The sequence below is a fragment of the Eretmochelys imbricata genome, chromosome 1, assembly GCF_965152235.1.
Source record: "Eretmochelys imbricata isolate rEreImb1 chromosome 1, rEreImb1.hap1, whole genome shotgun sequence".
Taxonomy (NCBI): domain Eukaryota; kingdom Metazoa; phylum Chordata; order Testudines; family Cheloniidae; genus Eretmochelys; species Eretmochelys imbricata.
In genome coordinates, this window is record NC_135572.1 from 229,693,455 (window position 1) to 229,713,852 (window position 20,398).

At 45.5% G+C, this 20,398-nt stretch overlaps 1 protein-coding gene and 1 long non-coding RNA gene across 2 annotated transcripts in view; both read right to left on the reverse strand.

Moving 5' to 3' along the window:
* The window catches only part of LOC144271394 (uncharacterized), a 75,751-nt gene that overhangs the window by 22,660 nt on the left and 32,693 nt on the right, over nt 1-20,398 (reverse strand).
* On the reverse strand, nt 4,796-13,523 carry LOC144269519 (uncharacterized). The gene is made up of 2 exons (XR_013346947.1): nt 13,275-13,523; nt 4,796-5,639 (listed from the first exon to the last, which is right to left on the reverse strand). It is a non-coding gene; the product is annotated as an uncharacterized LOC144269519 (long non-coding RNA).

A 20,398-nucleotide genomic window follows, 5' to 3' on the forward strand; every position in this document is an offset into this window, starting at 1 on the left:
CTGCTGCCTGGCCCTGTAGGCGCCTACATTTGCGAGGCACATATATTTTTGCAGTAAAAGTTCCCTTCGTGCCTGTGTTTCTGCCTCTAAGCATGTGCACAGCTGCCTCACTCTAGGCCTAAACCCCAGAGCAACCCACAAAAGGGAGGAAGATAGGCACTCCTTTGCCTAACATGTGTGCAGGGCCTGATCATGATTATATAATTTGGGCTATGCAGCTGTGTAGTAGGGTCCTCAGTGGGCTGGATGGCCCTGTGGTTAGCATCCACTCAGCTATGGGGTAGTGGTAGGGGAGTCTATCCCCCCCCCAGTCCATCAGCTTCCAACCCCAGGCCCTAGGATGGTCAGTAGCATTGACTCTGAAGGGTGGGGACCCTCTGAGTTACCCTCCCTGGGACACCCCCTACCACTGCTCCTTCTACTTCTGGTCCCAGATAAGGAAAAAGAAAAAAGAAAGCAAACTATCAGCCCCAACCAGACTCAGCATACAGTCCTGGTACTTCAGGGAGGGCTTGGGGGGGGAGGGGGGGGGCCCTTTGGCAGAAGCCTGCAAGATAGATCTCTACTCCTCTCCTGCCTTCTGAGCCAGGTTGCTCCCTTTTCAAACCTGTCTCCAGTTGGAGCATGCTCTGCAGGGTTGGACCAGCAGGGCTAACTGGGCCCTGGACTGTCCTTTAACCCCTTCTGTCCCTGTGTAGGGTTTGTATACCCCATCACAAGCTGCTGTAGTAATGCTTAATAATATGTGCACTTAAATGTTTGGAATATGTATTGTGAGTAGTATTATCAGCATAATATATATGTACGCTAGCCAACATATGTTAGTCAACACACCTAACTCAGGCTTTGTGGATTGCAGTGTTGTTCCCATAATTTTCAAGAAAGGCCAGAATAGACAGGATACAAAGGGAATCAAAGCCTGAACCACAGGAAAAAAATCAAAGCTAACGAAACGTTAGGTGTTGCAATGCTAAGCTTCACAATGCCTATGCCCCTTTATGGAGCTGGGTTCAAATATCCCCACAAAACAGCTGTCAGGTGCAGAGACATCAAGGAAAGCAGGCAAGCAACCACAGGCACTAAATGAATAGCAACCCACTGCAAAGGCAGACAGGTAGGGATCCAACAAACATGGCACTTAAGCACATAGGCCAGCGAGCACAGAGAACTGCAGGTGGCTAGGCAGACTATGGGGAGGCTAGCAAGCACCTATACCACTCAATGCCACCTTGCAGGAGCAAAGACAGCTGAATCCCACTGTTTTATCCGGGGAGTCAAGTTCTCAGGTAGCAAATCCACTCTCTTCCCCAAATCATTTCACCGACTGCCCAGCACAACTGGACACAAATCCTGGGACCCACATTCCAGGCACCCCTATTATACCAATAAAATAAAAACCAGCAGGATCTTATTAAAGAAGTTCTGTAGTAAAATCACAAATGAGTTTGATTCCCCATAGTTTAAATTTCAGGGTATTACTAATTAAGAGGTCTCCTGGGGTTTGGTACTGTTTCTCTCCCTCTCTGTGTGAAATTTGCAAGCTGCTAATTGTGTTAGTACATCCTAAGACAGAGTCTGTTCTCAAAGCAATACTTGTAACAACAACTACTCACACAGAGAGAGACTCAAAGCAATACTTTGTAACAACAGAAACAGCACACAGATACTCCCCGCCCTTTTGTTGTATTCATCTCGCTTTGTTAACAATTGTGATTAAAATAGAGATAGAGGATGTATGTGGATGGATGCTTAGTGTGAATAATAACTGAATGATCAGAGAGGTGCCAGCCTAAGAATCCAGTGTCCATCGACCGAAGAAGGTGTCAAGTAGAAACAACCAGAGGACCCCTGGAGGGCAGACTGGAATCTACCCAACAGCCTCAAGGATGGGAGAACCGAAGAACAACACGGAGCCGTCAGGAATGTGCTATCTGCTGAGTGATTCAGCAACAGCATGATGAAGCAATTCCCATAGACTGGCATAGGAATAAATTCCTATAAAAATGGACTCTAGAAACTTAGAACTTTGGGGTCTGATTCTGCAAACCAACTTCCAGGAGCGTCAGATGTGCATCTGACAAGGCCCTGCTCCCTCCTCGTGCCCAGCCCACCTGGCCAGTGGCTTGGCATGAGCAACTCTAAGGCTGGTAACTATGATAACCTTGCAGAACCTGTGTGTGTGTGTGTATGAATGAATATGTGAATAAATATGAAATTTAATGGAATGTTATAGCTATAACTAACTGTTTACTATGTTTCTTTCTGTATTCATAATAAATGTGGCATTTTGCCTTTTCCCCTTTAATAAGATCCTGCTGGTTTTTATTTTATTGGTATAACACCCCAGATAAGCAATGGGGTGAATCAGCGTAGGCGTGAAGTCTGTTACTGCACGATGAGTATCTGCATTTGGCAGCCAGATCAATCTGTACTCCCACTGCACAAGCTCTTTTAGCAAAATACAATATTCTTGAAAAAATTAACTGAGTACCAGGGAGTCATGGATTAAAATGAAGAAAGCTTGATTGTCTGTGGCCACAGCCATCCTAGAACACACATGGCTCTGGAGATCTGACATGTGCCTTGAGGAACCAGTTATCTGTGTGTGATGGAGGGTTGCTAACCATCCAGGATTGTCCTGGAGTCTCCAGAAATTAAAGATTAATCTTTTAATTAAAAATTATGTCTTGTGATGGAACCTCCAGGAATGCATCCAACCAAAATTGGCAACCTTAGCTGTTTTGAGTATAGACCCTATGCTGCAACAGCCACAAAGGGGTTAATGGATAGACCTGCTACTTCCCCACTTGTGGCTAATTATTTGACAAGAAATAGCTGGGATAAAAGGCTGTAGCTTTGGCAAAAAGGGGTAGCTGCTGGAGGGAACTACACTGATGGAGTGCTTCTGCAGGGAACTAGTGCTGCCTAAGGAACAGACCCAGAAATGCTATGTGGGACTGGACTTTCTTAGGACCATGTTGTTGGGTCCTTAGGAAGACTGCAGTACAAGGATAAAAGTAGCTGATATGGGCCTGGAAGATCAAGTGAATGTGATCTTAAAAGGTCAGTATATTCTTAATAGCCCTTTACAGCTGGGGAATAAGCCCCCTCATGCTGGGGTTGCAGATAAACTGCAAGGCTAGATCACCCTGTGCCTATTCCAGATTACATCTCCCACCGTTGTTGTTGCTGTTATGGTACAGGCATGCCAAGGCAAAAAAAAATCCTTATTAATCTTCCCAAGTATAGACTGGGTCAGAGTGTCCTAGGGCAAGCAAGGTGTGAATTTCTCAGGGTCTGGATGTGGTAGTAACCTGCTGTCTCATCTCCAGAACCTCTGCTTCCATTTGAAAGCAAAGGAAACCCTTGAGTTGTTTCTTAGGACTTGTTGTCATTAAATTTTTTTTTTTCAATTTATTGGTTGCCAATTAATCTGAGGTAACTAGGCTTTACAAAGATGGTAATCTGGATGAAGTAATGGGCTTCTGGGAATTCTGAAGATGTGGGGGAGGAAGGAATTGTTCTGGGTCAAACTATTTTGATTTTGACTTTTTAAACATTTTAACTTTTTTTAAATTGCCTCTTCAGTTTGAAATATTTCAAATTTTTAAATGTTTCAGTTTGAAAAGTCACAAAATACTTTTTTCAGAATCTTTAGTTTCTATTTCTAACAGATGCAGTTCAGCAACACCAAAACTTTGCAAATTTATGTCCACTTCACTGAATTGGCGCTTCTTCCCCCTCACCCCCAAAACCTTCAGCAGAAAAAATAGTACCTAACTCTAGTCTAGACATCTTGTAAACTTTTGTTCCAGATTACAAAGGTAGCCTGGAACAAACACTTAGGTTTGTTCCCCCCCGAGACTAGGTTTCATAAAAGATATTAACTACATTGGGTAAGAATACTAGTGTAGACATACTCTAGTCTGGCAAAGGCCTATGTGGCTCTGCACAGATCCTGGAACAAGAGGGTTAAGAGCTGTAAGCTGCCTATTGACCATTAGGGCTTGATTTAGATGCCTAGTGATGCTTAAACATCAATCATCACTGCTATCTCATTTCTTACATGGGGGGGCAGTCACAGATTGTCACAAATTACTGTAAGTGACATCTAATTTTGTGAGTGGTATTTGGGTGGTTTTGTGAGTGGTATTACAAGTGGTTCTAAGTCCAAAGATCCTAGCAGAGCCCATGGGCCTAGCCAAGCCTCAATGAGGGAGAGCCAGGTGGCATGCACCATCTACTGTAAGAGGCATCTGACTCCGCTAGGCAGAGTTTAGAGTACCATCACCTTCTTCTCCCACCCCTAAAAAATCTAACCCCTTGAATTTTTAATGTGGGGAAAATAAGCAGATATTTTCTTTCTCTTTATGAAACTTTTTCAGGCTTTTATCCATCATCAAAAAAGGACAAGCACCCAATTCTTTTCTACCTTTTCAGGTCATCTTTAAAACAAAGTGCCAAATTCTGAGCTGATTTGTGTCTATGCTTCTTACAATCCTTCTATTCCCCAATACTCAAGCCAGTCGCTTAACTTCTAATTAGCTTGCCATTAGGCAACTACCCCACATGCTCCCAGCAATCCCCTAACCATTGATTCTTAGACAGGAGTCCCTCAGGGCAGGAGATGTCTTCGTATGTGTTTGTACAGTAATTGGCACCATGGGACCCCAAACCCAATTAGTGTTTTGGTTGCTACTTCAATGCAAATAATAATTCTCTAAATAGGGGCTTATCTACATGAGGATGTTGACTAGAATAGCTGTTGTGGAATTAAACTATTCTGCTAGTGTGATTCCAGAACAAAAGTGGGGTTTTCATTTATTTTATTCCAAACCATAGAGCAGGCAGGGACAAACACACAGTAGAAACTTTTCCGTTTCAGCTTCTTTCTTAATTGCTAGTTCCATAGTAGTCCTGTTTCCCCTTTCATTGCCACCCTTACGTGTTGGATTCTTCTTTTCAGTTCTCCGCATCTCTTTCCGATGGCACTGAGTGTCTCAAGTACATATTCATTCTTCTGATTCACTTCTCTCCTGACATTTCAATCAACAGCTCTTCCATCTTCCCTACTAGCATAACTTCATTTTCTTTGTGTTTGCCTTCAAACCATGGTCTTCAAATGCAGATGTCCACTGACACCATATTTACCAATTTCTCTTTGCTGTCAGTCAAAAGGGCCAGATAATACATGAGTTTTCTGTCTCAACAGGGTTAGTCTAGGATGAAATATCAGTGTTAAAACTGAGATGGAAATATGCTGATTCAGACCTATAGCTAGGAAAACAAAAGAGGAGGCAAGGCAAAATCAGGCCCTGATTCTGTAAGTTACTCCACATGGGCTGAGCCCACTGAAGTCAGTGGGCCTTTGTGCAGCACAAGGATCCATTTGCATGCAGTAACTTGCAGCATCAAGGCCTAAGACCTATATATTAAATTCTGTGTGAAGTGCTCCCAAATTAGAATGCTGCCTTTCACAACCTCTTTGCATGGGTCCAAAGGCTATTCACCCATGTGGACCTGATTCTTTTCCTTTCTCACAGGGCTTACAACCGACGGACAGAGTCAATTCTTCTTTGCAATACCAAGACACTTCTCACGCAGTCTGCCAGCAACAGAAGGACGCTGCTCCTCAGAATCTGCAAAACAAAAGGATTTCCCTTCTCCCAGTCTGCTAGACACAGGGCCAGACTTTTGAAGGTATGACCCACTGGGTGGCAGTAGACCAGTTCTTTCACCACCACTTTGTGCCTTATCTGTAAAATATGAATGACACAACCCTCTTTTTTTAAAAAAAACAAAAAAAACCCCAAAAAACAAACAAAAAAAACTTTGAGATCTACTGAGGAGCGCTATTTAAGAGCTAGGTAATTTATGATTAAAGATGCAGATAGGCACCTAGTGGGATTTTCAAAAGCGTCTAGGCACCTAACTTGGCATGGAGGAAGGCACTGTTGCCTAGTGGACAAAGCACCACACAAGATACCTGGGTTCTACTCCTAATTCTTCTACTGGTCCACTGGGTGATCTTGGGTAAGTCACTTTAATTGCTCTGTGCCTCCATTTCCCCATCACTAAATGGGGATAATGATACTGACTGACTTTGTCAAGTGCTCTGGTGATTTTACTGATGGCTATATAAATAAAGAAAACAGGAGTACTTGTGGTACCTTTGAGACTAACAAATTTATTAGAGCATAAGCTTTTGTGGGCTACAGCCCACTTCATTGGCTGCATTGAATGGAACATGGTAAGAAGATTTTTATATTAGAGAAGGTGGAATTTGCCATACAAACTGTAAGAGGCTAATTAAGATGAGCTATTATCAGCAGGAGGAAAAAACTTTTGTAGTGATGATCAAGATGGCCCATCTAGACAACTGAGAAGAAGGTGTGAGGATACTTAACGTGTAGAAATAGATTCAATATGTGTAGTGACCCAGCCACTCCCAGTCTCTATTCAAACCCAAGTTAATGGTATCTAGTTTGCGTATTAATTCAATCTCAGCAGTTTCTCATTGGAGTCTGTTTCTGAAGCTTTTCTGTTACAGGATTGCCACCCTTAAATCTTTTACTGAGTGGCCAGAGAGGTTAAAGTGTTCTCCTGCCCGTTTTTGAATGTTATGATTCCTGATGTCAGATTTGTGTCCATTTATTCTTTTGTGTAGAGACTGTCCAGTTTGACCAATGTACATGGCAGAGGGGCATTGCTGGCACATGATGGCATATATCACATTGGTAGATGTGCAGGTGAACAAGCCTCTGATAGTGTGGCTGATGTGATTAGGCCCTATGATGGTGTCCCCTGAATAGATATGTGGACACAGTTGCAATGGGCTTTGTTGCAAGGATAGGTTAGTGGTTCTGTTGTGTGGTGTGTGGTTGCTGGTGAGTATTTGCTTCAGGTTGGGGGGGCTGCCTGTAGGCAAGGACTGGCCTGTCTCCCAAGATTTGTGAGTGATGGGTCGTCCTTCAGGATAGGTTGTAGATCCTTGATGATGCGTTGGAGAAGTTTTAGTTGGGGGCTGAGGGTGATGGCTAGTGGCGTTCTGTTATTTTCTTTGTTGGGCCTGTCCTGTAGTAGGTGACTTCTGGGTACTCTTCTGGCTCTATCAATCTGTTTGGTTTTTTTTTTTACTTCAGCAGGTGGGTATTGTAGTTCTAAGAATGCTTGATAGAGATCTTGTAGGTGTTTGTCTCAGTCTGAGGGATTGGAAACAATGCGGTTGTATCTTAGAGCTTGGCTGTAGAAAATGAATCGTGTTTCCTGGATGAAAGCTGGAGGCATGTAGGTACCATAAACCACACCACACACACTAACCCAGGAACCTATCCTGGCAACAAAGCCCGTTGCAACTGTGTCCACATATCTATTCAGGGGACACCATCATAGGGCCTAATCACATCAGCCACACTATCAGAGGCTTGTTCACCTGCACATCTACCAATGTGATATATGACATCATGTGCCAGCAATGCCCCTCTGCCATGTACATTGGTCAAACTGGACCGTCTCTACACAAGAATAAATGGACACAAATCTGACATCGGGAATCGTAACATCCAAAAACCTGTAGGAGAACACTTTAACCTCTCTGGCCACTCAGTAAAAGACTTAAGGGTGGCAATCCTGTAACAGAGAAAAGCTTCAAAAACAGACTCCAATGAGAAACTGCTGAGATTGAATTAATACGCAAACTAGATACCATTAACCTGGGTTTGAATAGAGACGGGGAGTGGCTGGGTCACTACACATATTGAATCTATTTCTACATGGTAAGTATCCTCACACCTTCTCAGCTGTCTAGATGGGCCATCTTGATTATCACTACAAGCTTTTTTCCTCCTGCTGATAATAGCTCATCTTAATTAGCCACTTACAGTTTGTATGGCAAATTCCACTGTGTGTGTGTCCTTACTATATGTGGCATTCAATGCAGCCGATGAAGTGGGCTGTAGCCCACAAAAGCTTATGCTCTAATAAAATTGTTAGTCAAGATGCCACAAGTACTCCTGGTTTTGTGGCTTTTTTTGGTTTTTGCAGATACAGACTAACACAGCTGTTACTCTGAAACCTACTATATAGGAGTCAGGTATTGTACTCCTGATTCTCTCCTCCCTCTACCCCCCATTGAAATCAATAGGTAGCTAGGTGCCAAATTCATATCTGTAACTTTAGGTATCTAAATACAGGGCTGGATTTAGGGGGCCAATGACTCAGGGAACCACCAGGGGGCACCAGGCTCAGGGTGCTGTTTCTCTTAGCAACAAAAGAAAACAGAATGTTGGAAGTAAAATGTTTCAAGTATTCTGTATGTGGATTAAGCATAAAGGGAATTTTTTTGTTTATATATAGCATGAATAAATTTGTACAGTAAAATTCTGTATTTATCATCTGACAAGGATAAATCAGTCATGAAATGGGCTACAAATGCAGTAAAAATAAGGTATTCAAAAGCTTAACAAATAGGGGGTGGGGCATGAGTTCTGCAGATGTTCCTTGCCTGGGACACCATTTGGTCTAAGGCCAGTCCTGCCTAAATGTGTCCATAAAACTTACACTCTTCTCAAGAGTTAGACAGAAGCATTTATTCCCCCTCTTTCAGATGAATTTCAATGTATTAAAAAGTAAACTAAGAAATCCTATTTAGTACTAGCAGTGAATGATTGTAATGGAATGTTAAATGGTATTCTACTGTTCCACTAGGTGGCACTGTATAGAAAACATTCTAAATTAACCTGAGCCATAATTGGCAGAGCATTAAAGGGTCTTATCATGAACACACCTGGTATCTATAAGCAACCTCTGTAGCCAGGCCATATGTGGCACAGAAGTGTAACAGGAACCAGGCCCTGATTGGTCTAGGGATCTGAAGAGAAGGGGGGGGAACCATAGGTGGGGGAGCATGTTGGTGGAGAATGGCACAGTATGTGCCCTGCAGGGACCAACCTTCAGGACTGAAGTTAGTTCAGCCAGTATAGCCCACTCATCCTTGCCTTCTCCAGTGAAGCTGCCACAAAGGGGCTAGCAGTAATGGGGTGTGTTTGTGGTAAGGCCACCCCTCCATTTTGGATTGGGCCTGAAACCACCCACTCCTCTCAAGGGTAACCAAGCAACTGGCCAGCTGGGTAATGGCTTTCAGTCACTATGGACAGGGGCTAGATTAGAACCACTACCCTGCAACCTACAGCAAGAGAACAAGTTGATTGTGAAATGCCCATGTAGTGGTTTCTGTTTGTTGGGGCTTGAAAAGTGGGCGGGGGGGGGAAGAGAAGAGCTAAGGTAGAAAGTACAGGAGTGGGACAAAAGGAGAGTGGATGGGCAAGGTCCCCTGGGGTAAATGGGGGAGAGAATCAATCTCAATATAATAAGTACAATATGGGGGGGAAACAAGTGAAGGACCAGGAAATAAACATACACGCTTGTTCCCCACCCTCCAGCTCCTTCTCCAACTACTGCAACAGAGCTACTGCTATGGCTCCCTTCATTAAAAGTTTGATGGTGTAGTACCTGTGTGCTGGGTACCCCACATTATTCTTCCTCAGGCAAGTTCATTCTGTGAGATCAAAGCTCAGAAATGAGTGACCAAAGGGGGATGGTGGTAACCCACAAGTCTGACCTGAAACAAATTAGCAACACTTCTGCCCTGTGCTAGCTCCCCCTTGAAAATAGGCTCTGTCCTGACCAAGGCTGCCTGTACTACCTGGGAGGTCATGTCTCTGTGTGCTTAAGACCACCCATGGGAGCTAAGCAGCTCTCAACCACTAAGAGGGGGAGTGGACAGAACTTTGGCCACAGTGATACTACAACCCTCACTCCCCCCCAAGAGACCAGAATCACAGTGGACCTCACTGCATTCAGAATTGAATGCAAAACTCACCTCTGAACTAGCTTACCCTCCTTAACTCTTCACAGCAGTGTGTGCCCACGACAAACATACTCTAAACCAGGGCTTCTCAAACTAGGGGTCAGGACCCCTCGGGGTTGTGAGGTCATTACATGGGGGATTGTGAGCTGTCAACCTCAACCCCAACACCCACTTGCCTCCAACATTTATAATGGTGTTTAATTTATTATGGGAGTCACACTCAGAGGCTGGCGATGTGAAAGGGGTCACCAGTAAAAAAAAGTTTCAGACCCCCCTGCTCTAAACTCATCAAGCTATTTCCTCTACCACGGGGGAAGGAAGGGAGAGATTGTTGGGATTTTCTATTTTCAGATACTACAGTGATGGGCACTGTCTAAGTAGGCAGGTGTCTGGCCAGAGAGAATGCTATCCCATGAAAACTCATCTAATAATTTCAAGCTAAAGGAAGGAGATGCATGTTTATTTTAAGTATTCAGAGGGAATCCCCTTCCTACCTCTCCTTGTTAGCTATTGGGGGAAGGGGAGAGAATACTTTGTCCCCTACTAGTGGTGGTGTGTAAAATGTCAGCCGTAACAACACAAGACTCACTTGTATTCCCACATGCTGCATTTCTGGTAGCTGTTTTGCAGGGGGCCCTGTTGCACTGCAGCTGTAAAGATTCCACTTCCCTTTCACTCATGTGCTGTTCCTGGGTTTCCTCCACCTTTTCTCTTCCATCCACAGTTTATGCTTGGTGAGATGAATTATTACAAACATCTGTCATTTCCTTCTTTTTCCCTGCAAAGGACTTGACACAGCTCCTTTGCTGTGAGTGTGTGATCTGTTACCCCTTTTCACAGATTCTTCTCTCCCTGTTCTGGGCTGGCTGATACTAAATGAAACCTTTCCCACATATACCCTGGTGGGAGAATTAGAGTATCACGAGATTGGGATTCATCTCCAATCAGGAACACCCAGATAAGTGAAACTCTTTATTAACATGTTACCAAAATCTGAGAAGAGAGGGTATTGGTCAGAGCTGGGTACAGAAACCTTAGGGTATGTCTAAACTGCAATCAAACACCTGTGGGCTGGTCCATGTCAGCTGACTCAGGCTTGGGGGGCAGGGGCTCAGGCTATGGGGCAGTTTAATTGTGTTTGTAGATGCTCAGGCTAGAGCCTGGCTCTGGGACCAGCCCATTTCTTCTCCTCACAGGAATCAGAGCCCAGGTTCTAGCCTGAGCCTGAACATCTACACGGCAATTAAACAGTCATGTAGCTCAAGCCCCTGTGAGCTGACATGCAGGGCCACATTAACCTTTGGTGCACCCGGCACCAAACATAGTTGTAGACCCCCATGTAGTCACTATAGGCCCCTTCTGAGTGTGGGCCTGGTGTGGCGGCATAATAGTATACCCAGTACTGAATCTGAGATGTTTTTCGTTTTTGATCAGACACCTCTGCTTAACTATATGTATGTATTACACCGCTTCTACAGTCCCTAGTTTTTCTCACTGAGCTGTACCTATGTAAGTTTACTGGTGTCCACCGTCAGCAGAACTTTCACAACGATCAGGGAAACTCCCCACAGATTTGTCTCCTTCAGGCACGCTATAGCCATGTCTTCAGGACATGCTATTTCACCAGTCACTGTATGTGGTCCTAGTCTCAAATCAATAAAGTTCCATAGCCCGCAGATACCTGATCAATTCTGACACATTCCTCCCCCAGCACCCATCCTGCCATTTTGAGCAAGCCACTTGCAAATGTAGTTTCTCCAACCCTGGCTCAGTGAGCACTTAACCTAAAGTCACCAGCCTTCTCTTTCCCTCTGCTCCCATCTACATGCTCTTCCACTACCTGGTCATCACCTCTCCTCATGCTTCTTTCCCTTCTACCTTGGATGTGCTCTCCAGACAACTGGTCCTATTCTCTTCCTGCAAACCTGACCTGCTTCCACTTTCCCTGCTCCCCTGGACATTCCTTTCCTAGGGGTGACCTCTGTTCCTTGAGGTTTAATGCCAGTTTCTTTATCTGCTTCTAGCTTAATGGCCCCCAGTAGTCAGAGCTACCTGTAGCTTCTCTGACTACAGCCATAGGGTCAATTGCCAGAGGCCAGCCTTAGACAGGTGCATCTACTAACTGCGGGAGAGGTGGCAATTCCAAGACTGAGCATGCTTGAACCTTCCAACAGCAGTACTAGAGACTCTCAATCCTCAGCGCTGGACTCAGGCAGCTGTAGACTCTGCAGTTAAGTGCTTCCCTACTCCAGGCCAAGGCTTTAAGTACCTGAGATGCCCATCGCCTACAGCAGGGGCCCCCAATTCCTATGCACCCAACAGCTAACACATAGTATTAAAGAAGGTGCAGCCTGGATGATTTCTGAGGCAGGGGCACCAGGATATTCCCATTCCTAAGCAGCAGCTTTGCAGCAAGCTCACACCACCCCCTTCTGCTGTGGGACTGGGATCCTATGAAGACAGTGGAGTTATCCTATATATAACCAGTTCCACGCAAAGCATGTTGAAGTCAGTGGGAGTCTCTTCGTTGTCTTTAATGGGCTGTGTACAGAAGCAAAGGAACTAATCCTAGACTCTAGGAGTACAGTACAATCTAAATCTATGCTGTACAGGTTTACTAGTGTAAACAGGAGGGACTCACATTACCTAGTGAATAATCAACACCTCCTGCAGCTCTTAACTTTTTCTGAGAGGCCTCCCACCTAATTACTAAATGTAAACCTGCTTAGCTTACTAGGTTTGAAAATATCAGGAGGTATGGTTACAAAGCAAGGCACTTCTGAATTCAGTAGGAATTTTGGATGTGCACAGAACGCAGGACTGGTTCCTGCTTAGTTACAGAACTGCAGTAAAGTGGAACAATTTTCAGTTTGTGTGAATAGAGGATATCTGGATCCATATTGTAAGACTGTCCCATATAATGAGGTAAAATTTGAGGTGCCTTTGCTGTTCTTTGTTCCACTCCTAGTTTCTATGGGGAACTTGCCAATGCAATATTACTGTCACCTTCTTTTTAAACAAAACTAAAAAGAAATGGTAATGGTTGTTGAAAATGGCAATTCCGGTCCTACTTAGCATGGGTAAGATTCTAGGATTTTTTTTTGCTCAATTTTATCCTACTTTGTCTACAGTGGATCAATATTTGATCTGGGAGAAATGAAATAATAGAGAGCGGCCCAAATTGAACTGTGAGGGTGTTCAAATCTGAAAAGGAGGTACTAGATTCCCTTTCTGAATATTAGACAAATCTGGAAAGGAAAAGCCAATTTCTGCTTCTATGGCTCAGAAGTGGAAATTGAGTCTCAACCTCCTGCATGCCTGGTACTGTACCTAAAGCTGCCCAGTCCTCTAGCAGAGCCCTCTGTCTCTTACTTATTTTAACTTCTCCGGGGGGGGGTCCACATACCTCCCTTGCGAGGCTTCAGATAGAGGTGCGTTGTCCATTCGTTCCACCCAATTCCTTCTTTAGGGGTTGCCAGCCGAGGCCACCAGCATTCCGAATCCAGGCTGGGGAAGTCATCTGAGTGTGATATCTGGGCCAAAGCCTTCTACTCCTTGTGCACACGTTCCCCATTCACAGAGTCACCCTCTTCTAGCAGCTAGCTCCCCCATCACAGCAAGCCGGTGCATCAGCTCCCACCAGCCCTGGCAGCTTCCCTACTCCCTCCCCCTCCCTTTCCTGTTGATAGCGGCCGAGGGAATGCTGGGAAATGTAGTTCCTTCCCTGCTCCAGGGGCGACTCTCCAGGCAGGGAGCTGGCCAAGGAACTACAGCTCCCGGGGTCCCTTGGGCTCCTGGCGTCCAGGCTGGATCCTTGGAGGCAGAGGCTGCGAGCTGGAGCCTTGTTGCCAGCCTCTGGGCAGGGCCCGGGTGCCGTGTAGTGTACGCCCCGCGGGGCGGGGGATTGGCAGCCTGCCGGCCCGTGGGCGATAAGTGTTCTCTGGGGCTGGAGGGCGTGCGGGCGCTGTGGTAAGCAGGGCTCTGCTCCCTGCTCTCTCTGGGGGGCCTCTCGCTGCAGCGCTGCGGGAGGGGAGGAAGCAGATGTTAGGGGCCCCTTCTGAGCCTGGGGCCGGTGCTGCTGACGTGTTAGTGGTGGGTGTCTAATTGCAATGTAGACATAACCTCAGAGCCCAGAACAGGCCTTTCCGTTAGGGTTTCATCCCTTTTGCCGTCACTGCCCATTCTTGATCTGGTGCCAGGTTTCTACATGGGTTTCAGGGATAGAAAGCTGGGATCAGGAAATTCACATTTTACCATACCCATACTTCCTACTCCTCTCTAGGACACTGAGGATTTAGAAGCGGTGTGGTTTTTAACCCTTAACTTTCCAGACATGAGGCAAACGTTCTTTTCTTTCCTTCACATTCCCCTTCACCTGTGTCATGCTTCACGAGTGCTCCTTGAACACTTCCTTGTGCTACCTTTTTAAAAACTGGAGCTGCATCAAGGTTTTATTTTATGATCTTTAGAAACAGCCATGAACTGTCTGGAAACCAAACATGTTTGCAAACAATCTTAGTGTTAAACTGCTTCTCCCTATCACCCCCTTCTCCAAGCACCTCCCATCTTCCCTAGTGACTTCAGAATGCAGCTCAAAAATTACCCTTGTGGTTTTCATTACCCTTCCCCCCCCCCCAACATTCTAGCAACCTCACTGATCTGGTTCACTACTCCCTTCCAGGGACAAAATTAATATTACTACTATTAATACTACTGTAACATCCTTGTCTCTGGCCTTGACCTATACAAATTTGCTCCCTGAATATCCATGCAGAATGCTGCTGCAAAGATCATTTTTCAGCCGTTGCTTTGACGATGTACCCCTCTCTTTGAATCCCTCCACTGTCTCCCTCTTCTCTATTGTGTCAAACATAAGCTGCATGTCTTCATTTTCAAGGCCCTTCATGGCCCAGTCCCCGCACTACCTATTACACTCATATACTATTGAAGGCAATTCCAGGCTGACCAAGGCTCCTGATATGTCAGGGTGATTCCCATTTGCAACTAAAAAACTCCTGACTCCCAATTTAGTGTTCTCTCCCTCATAAAAACAGTGTTACCCAGAACCATGTGCATCAGCCTCTCTCTCTGAGTCAGTGAGAGAGACTGATGCACAAGATTCTGGGTAATATAGGTGTCCTCTGGTCAGTGACTGCCAATGGGAATTTGCGAGGGGTGGGGTCAGCCAGGCTTAATGGCCAACGGCAGGGCAGTGGGATAGATGTGAGGTGTGGGGCTGCAATGGTGGTGGCACAAGGTGGAGGCAGATGTGTTAGATGTGTACATTGGTCTGTGTGTTAAGGAGGGGTCATGCCCCATTCTCCCCCAGATCTTGGCTGCAGCAGAGATGGGGTAGATGAAGGTTCAGGTGGGGGGAAACAGCCCTACTCACCCCAGAACTCAGTGTAGTTGGTGGGGTTTAGGGATCAGGCAGGGGCGTTCATCTCCCATTCTCTCCAGCAAGAGGGGGGAATTACAGAGGGGGTTGTGCCCCCTCCTCTTCCAGTGCAGGAGGGCCCTCACAGTTCTGTTCTGCTGCAAACGCTCTACTGAGCGTGGACGACATCTCTGCTTTCTTGGATGTAATTGTGGCTCTGCCTCCTTGAACGCTGCCTACAGCCCCGCATTTGGGGAGTGTGTAGGAGGGGTGCGAGACTGCTCACCTTGCTGTGTGTTCTACAGACTACGAGGCACTGGGTGGGGAGACTGAATGGGGGTAGTAGTGAGGGGACTAGGGGATGGCAGTAGGCGTTAGTGGGGCTGGAAGGAAGCAGTCGTGGGGAGTGGGCAGGATGCTTGCTGAAGTTAATTTGAAAATGTTGGTCAGTGTGGTAGACTCCTGCCTCCCATCAGCCTATGGTGCCAGCCTCCATCACCCACTTGTTAAATTGTCAAACAAGGCCCTATGTGCTTTTTCCCATGCTGCCCTTCACATGTAGGAGAAACTCCCCACAACCATCTGCAAAATGATCTCGTTAGCCTCCTTCAAACTCTCCTTGGCTCTGACAATTGTTAGGCCGCTGGCGTGCGGAGACCACTGCCTGTCATGCCCACCACTATTGTCTCCGTGTGCTCCCCTGTCAGTCTATCTGTATTTGTCTCTTGTCTTATACTTAGATTGTAAGCACTTTAGTTTAGTGTCAGTGAGGATTAACTTTTTTTTTCTGTGTTTGTACAGCACCAAGCATAATGTGGTCCTGCTCTAGGTGCAGGGCTCCTAGGTGCTATGATAATACTGCTAACATAACACTTACAAAATAATTCCTGGGGACAATTATCCAGATATTGGGTGGCCTGGACCAGAAGGTTGTGTGGTCATTCCTGCTGATTTCAGCTTATCCTTTAATAGAAACATCTTAATTATTAAACCCTCTAGAAGTCTGAGCTATCAAAAAATGCACATTGAGAAGTTTGTCTGATTATTTGTACAGAGATGCCCTTCACAAAGACCTGCAATCTTCCATCCCCAACAACCCCCTTCCTCCACAGGTTCCCTCTACTTGCAGTTGTCTTTGGGGAAGACAAGGCTCTCTAATGTCTTCCGGGGACATCTCCTCCACTCCCTGGAGAATTGAGGGATATGGGGCATCTCTACTCTCTAAGGGAAAGGAATTCAGGGCTTTTCCCCACGTGTGACCCTTGCTCATATAGCTCATAATGAATTTATGAAATTTGTGCACACAAATCATCTTCATACAGTATCCATCATTGCAAATCAAGCCCTAAAAGCCAAGCAAACTTTACCAAGATTTCATTAGGCCAATTACAGTGTAATGTTGGCATAGGAGTGGATGTAGAGCTGGAAGCCCCAAACTGAATTCTATTCCTACCTCTGCTACAGCCTTGCTGTAATAATGGTCTACACTTATATAGTGTACACGCTTTTGATTCAACTCTCCATTTCAGTCGAGATACACTTGATGCAGAAATGGATGGGGGTCAGCGTTGCCAACCCTCCAGGAATTAAAGATTGTCATGTGATGAAATCTCCAGGAATATATCACACCAAAACTGGCAACCCTAACCAGGGGTGGGGGTGTAAATCTGTTTTCAGTCACCTTTGCATCTCCTTCTATTCTCATTTCTTCCAGGCGTCTGCATAGCTTCCAGGGTAAGGTAGAGTAGCCTCAGGGCCTCTCTAATTTATGCAGTGCTGTGCTGTACCAGCCTTTCAGGAACTAATACAGCAGCCAATAGCTGGAGTGCAGCAGCACTGTGGCCAAATCCTCTTCCCTGAGGCTATGCCCTCCAGCCCACCCGCCTCTATGCAGGAGCTGTCGGGGAAAGGCTTACATCAGCTCTACAACCCCTGGGGAACCTTCTTGCCTGCAGGTAGTCTCTCTGGTTCAGCCAGACTTCCAGCCAGAGGATCTGGCACATTATTAAATTAGGCCTCATAACACCTCTTCTGAGATGTTACCCCCATTTTGCAGAGAAAGGTTACATGGCAAGTCAGAGCACACCAAGGACTACAAAACGGTAATCTGCCTATGCCTGATCCACACGTCCCTACCTTCACTGTGGCCCCAACCTTCAGGTTCAGATGAGCTCTGCTTCGCACAGGACCCAACAAGGTAGGGGCAAAGGTGGCTGTGAATCCCTTCTACATGCTCTTGATCCCCGAGGCCAGTTTGAGCTGCTGTAACTGATGACTGCCTGCATTGGCCAATAGGGGTGCATTAGCACTGTGATCTAGTCATGGACTAGAGAGTCCAGACTTATGACTTTAGGCAAATTACTTAATCCCTCTGTACTTTTATGTCCCCACAATTTAAAAAGGCCCCACAGCGTAAACTAGAGCAGCTCCAATTTGCACTTCTAGTCTATTCAGGTTATGCCACACTCATCATTGTGTTATCTGAGCACCTTCCAGCAGTGCATTAATCAATGACTAATACATGTCATGGGTTTGTTCCTCATCCTCTCCCCCCGAGGGAGAAGCATGTGCAATGTCTTGTTTCAGGGTTTTGGTTTTTTTAAAAGCTGCTAGAGGGTTTGTGACAGAAGGGAAAAAGCCAGTTTGCCTTGGCTACATCCCCCTTTGCCATCGATCTGCTCCATCTTGCTGCCATTCCACCCCTTACATGCCCCTGCCACGTCCTGGATGTCCCTTACTCTGGAGGGAGGACTCCTGCAGAGGTAGCACAGAGCCCACATGCACTGGGCATATTCACTGGGTACGGCTTATGGCTGTTTTACGGCCCCCTTTGGGCTAGCCTAGTTGGTGCAAAGGGGAAGCTATTAATCTGGCTCAGTGTGGTCCACTGGGGTGGGTTGGTTTTTTTTGTGTGCATACACTTCATTGATGGCTCCTGAGACCAAGCATAGAAAATTTCAATCCAAAAGGAATTTGCCAACATTATGAGCTACAACGAGAGATGGGGTTATAATGGAAATTGCATTTCAGCCTCGCTGTAGCGCACTCTGTCACATTTGCTATTCTATGGAGGAATTACAGAACAGATCACAAACCACCCAGCTGCTGGGACTGTGGGAATAACCCCTCCTATCCAGACCTCAGATCTGTTGTAGCCACATTCATCTCACAGTGGATTATTCTAGAATGAGATTACACCACTCAGCCGCTCTTGTAAGGGAGTGAATAGGTTGTTTCATGCTCTGGGCTTTTATCTTAGAGTCACACAGATAGATCAGACGAAAGTGAAGACAAGTCCTAAGAATGCCCATCAGCTCCAGGTTGTTATATGGGTTACATGGCAGCTTTGCTAGGCAAAACCCATCTCACTGTGAAGAGGTCACAAACACTCGTTTCCAAAACTGGTCCCTACTGGGGCCATGAAACTGGTGAGTTCAAGATCTCACTCGGGGGAAGGGGGAAGAAGGGAAAGCAGAGAGTATTAGAAAGAGATTTTTATTTCAGAGACATTATTAATCCATTAATCAATCTGTTTTAGGTACTTCTAAGGTGCCTTAGTATCACTGTGGTTTCTAAGCACCGGTAGCACAATAGGAAGCTAGAGTATTCTAAAAAGCACCATTAAACTGACAAAAGGACCTGGGCACCTGACGGGAACCAATACCTGGGATGGGGTGTGGCCAGAACATGGGACAGTCCATGGAATTTCTGTTTAAATGAGAAAATTTACCATTTACCAAGGCTTTTCCAATAACAGTTAATATGATCAAGAGAGAGGAAACAAATTGTAGAGAAGCTACTAGGGAGGAGACAGGCTGCACCCCGTCTGCAAGAGTCCATATATCCAGCAGTTTGGGAGCAGGCTTTCCAGCTCTCAGCGACTTCTTAGATTTACACATACCTCTCTCTCCTGCATTCTGCTTGTGAGGCTCTGTGCCCCCGGTAGAGATTTAAGTCCTGCTGGAAGAGGAACATATACTGTAACCACTACATAAGCAAAAAAAATGGCAGTGCCCAGACTGCCCTTCGACAGCTAGAACACTACGGGAAGGACAGGATGTGGGGAAGCTAATGATTTCAGCTGTGTGGCAATGAACAGGGGAAATAAATCCAGTATGGGGCACAAAGGAAATTCCAAAGACACTGATTACAGTGTCTTCATAAGAGTGGTGAACAACCTTAGCAGCTCTGGCAATGGGCCCTGAGCCCTAAGACCACACCGAATCTGCATACAATTTTAAATAAGTTTACATAAATATTTTAATCAGAAATAAATGTACACAGTTATTTTTAATTTATAGAGCACTGTTAAATGTACACAGCACCTTACAAAGCACATAGAAGGACAACATATGCTCAGAGGACTGCAGGGGAAGGAGTTTTCAGTGAGGAAAGTGCCATTGCTTCTCTGAGACCAAATTCTTGATGCCAGGGTTTTCCTTTGAGTTTGTCTCAGGCATTAGGAGTTGCTGGCTTGAGTCCATTAATTGGCTGCAGTGTTTTGATTTATTCAGATACATAACAGAAAAAGTTCCATTCACAAATGTAAATGATTCCAAAGGAACTACCCCAAACAGCAGCCCCCATCACTGAATTCTGGAGCGCTGTCACATTGGCCATGCAGCAGGCATTTACCAAAGTTCAGTATGTTTCCTTCATAAAATTTGGATGTGAAAAGATCAGACCATTAAAAGTCAGTCAACTTTAGCTGAACTTTGGCTTAATCTCTGAGTCTGCAAATTGAAAAGCATATATGCCCTTTGAAAGTACGTCAAGCAAATGAATCCTGGAATTTCTGGATCCATCCAGCATCTGGCTGACTCTCTGTCAGATTTCTGGAGCATTTGTTGGGAAGTCAAAACCAAAAACCCATTGGTCTGAAGTTGTCCATGGAAAATACTTGCAGTTGCAAGTAAAAGCCTCAGATCCCCTGCAGCTTCAAAGAAAGGCATCCACTCCACAAAGTTCCACCACTTCCTTGAGCAGCGGGAAACAAAGGTCCCTACTCCTCCAGGAGTTGCAAGCAAGTTCCCTGCTCCCCTCAAAGTTTAATATTTCAAAATACATAAAATAATATTTTGTCATCTGTTGAGAGTCCAGAAGTGGTTTCAGGCTCCCAGAGAGTTCTGATCCCTTCGAGAGTGGCAAGTTTT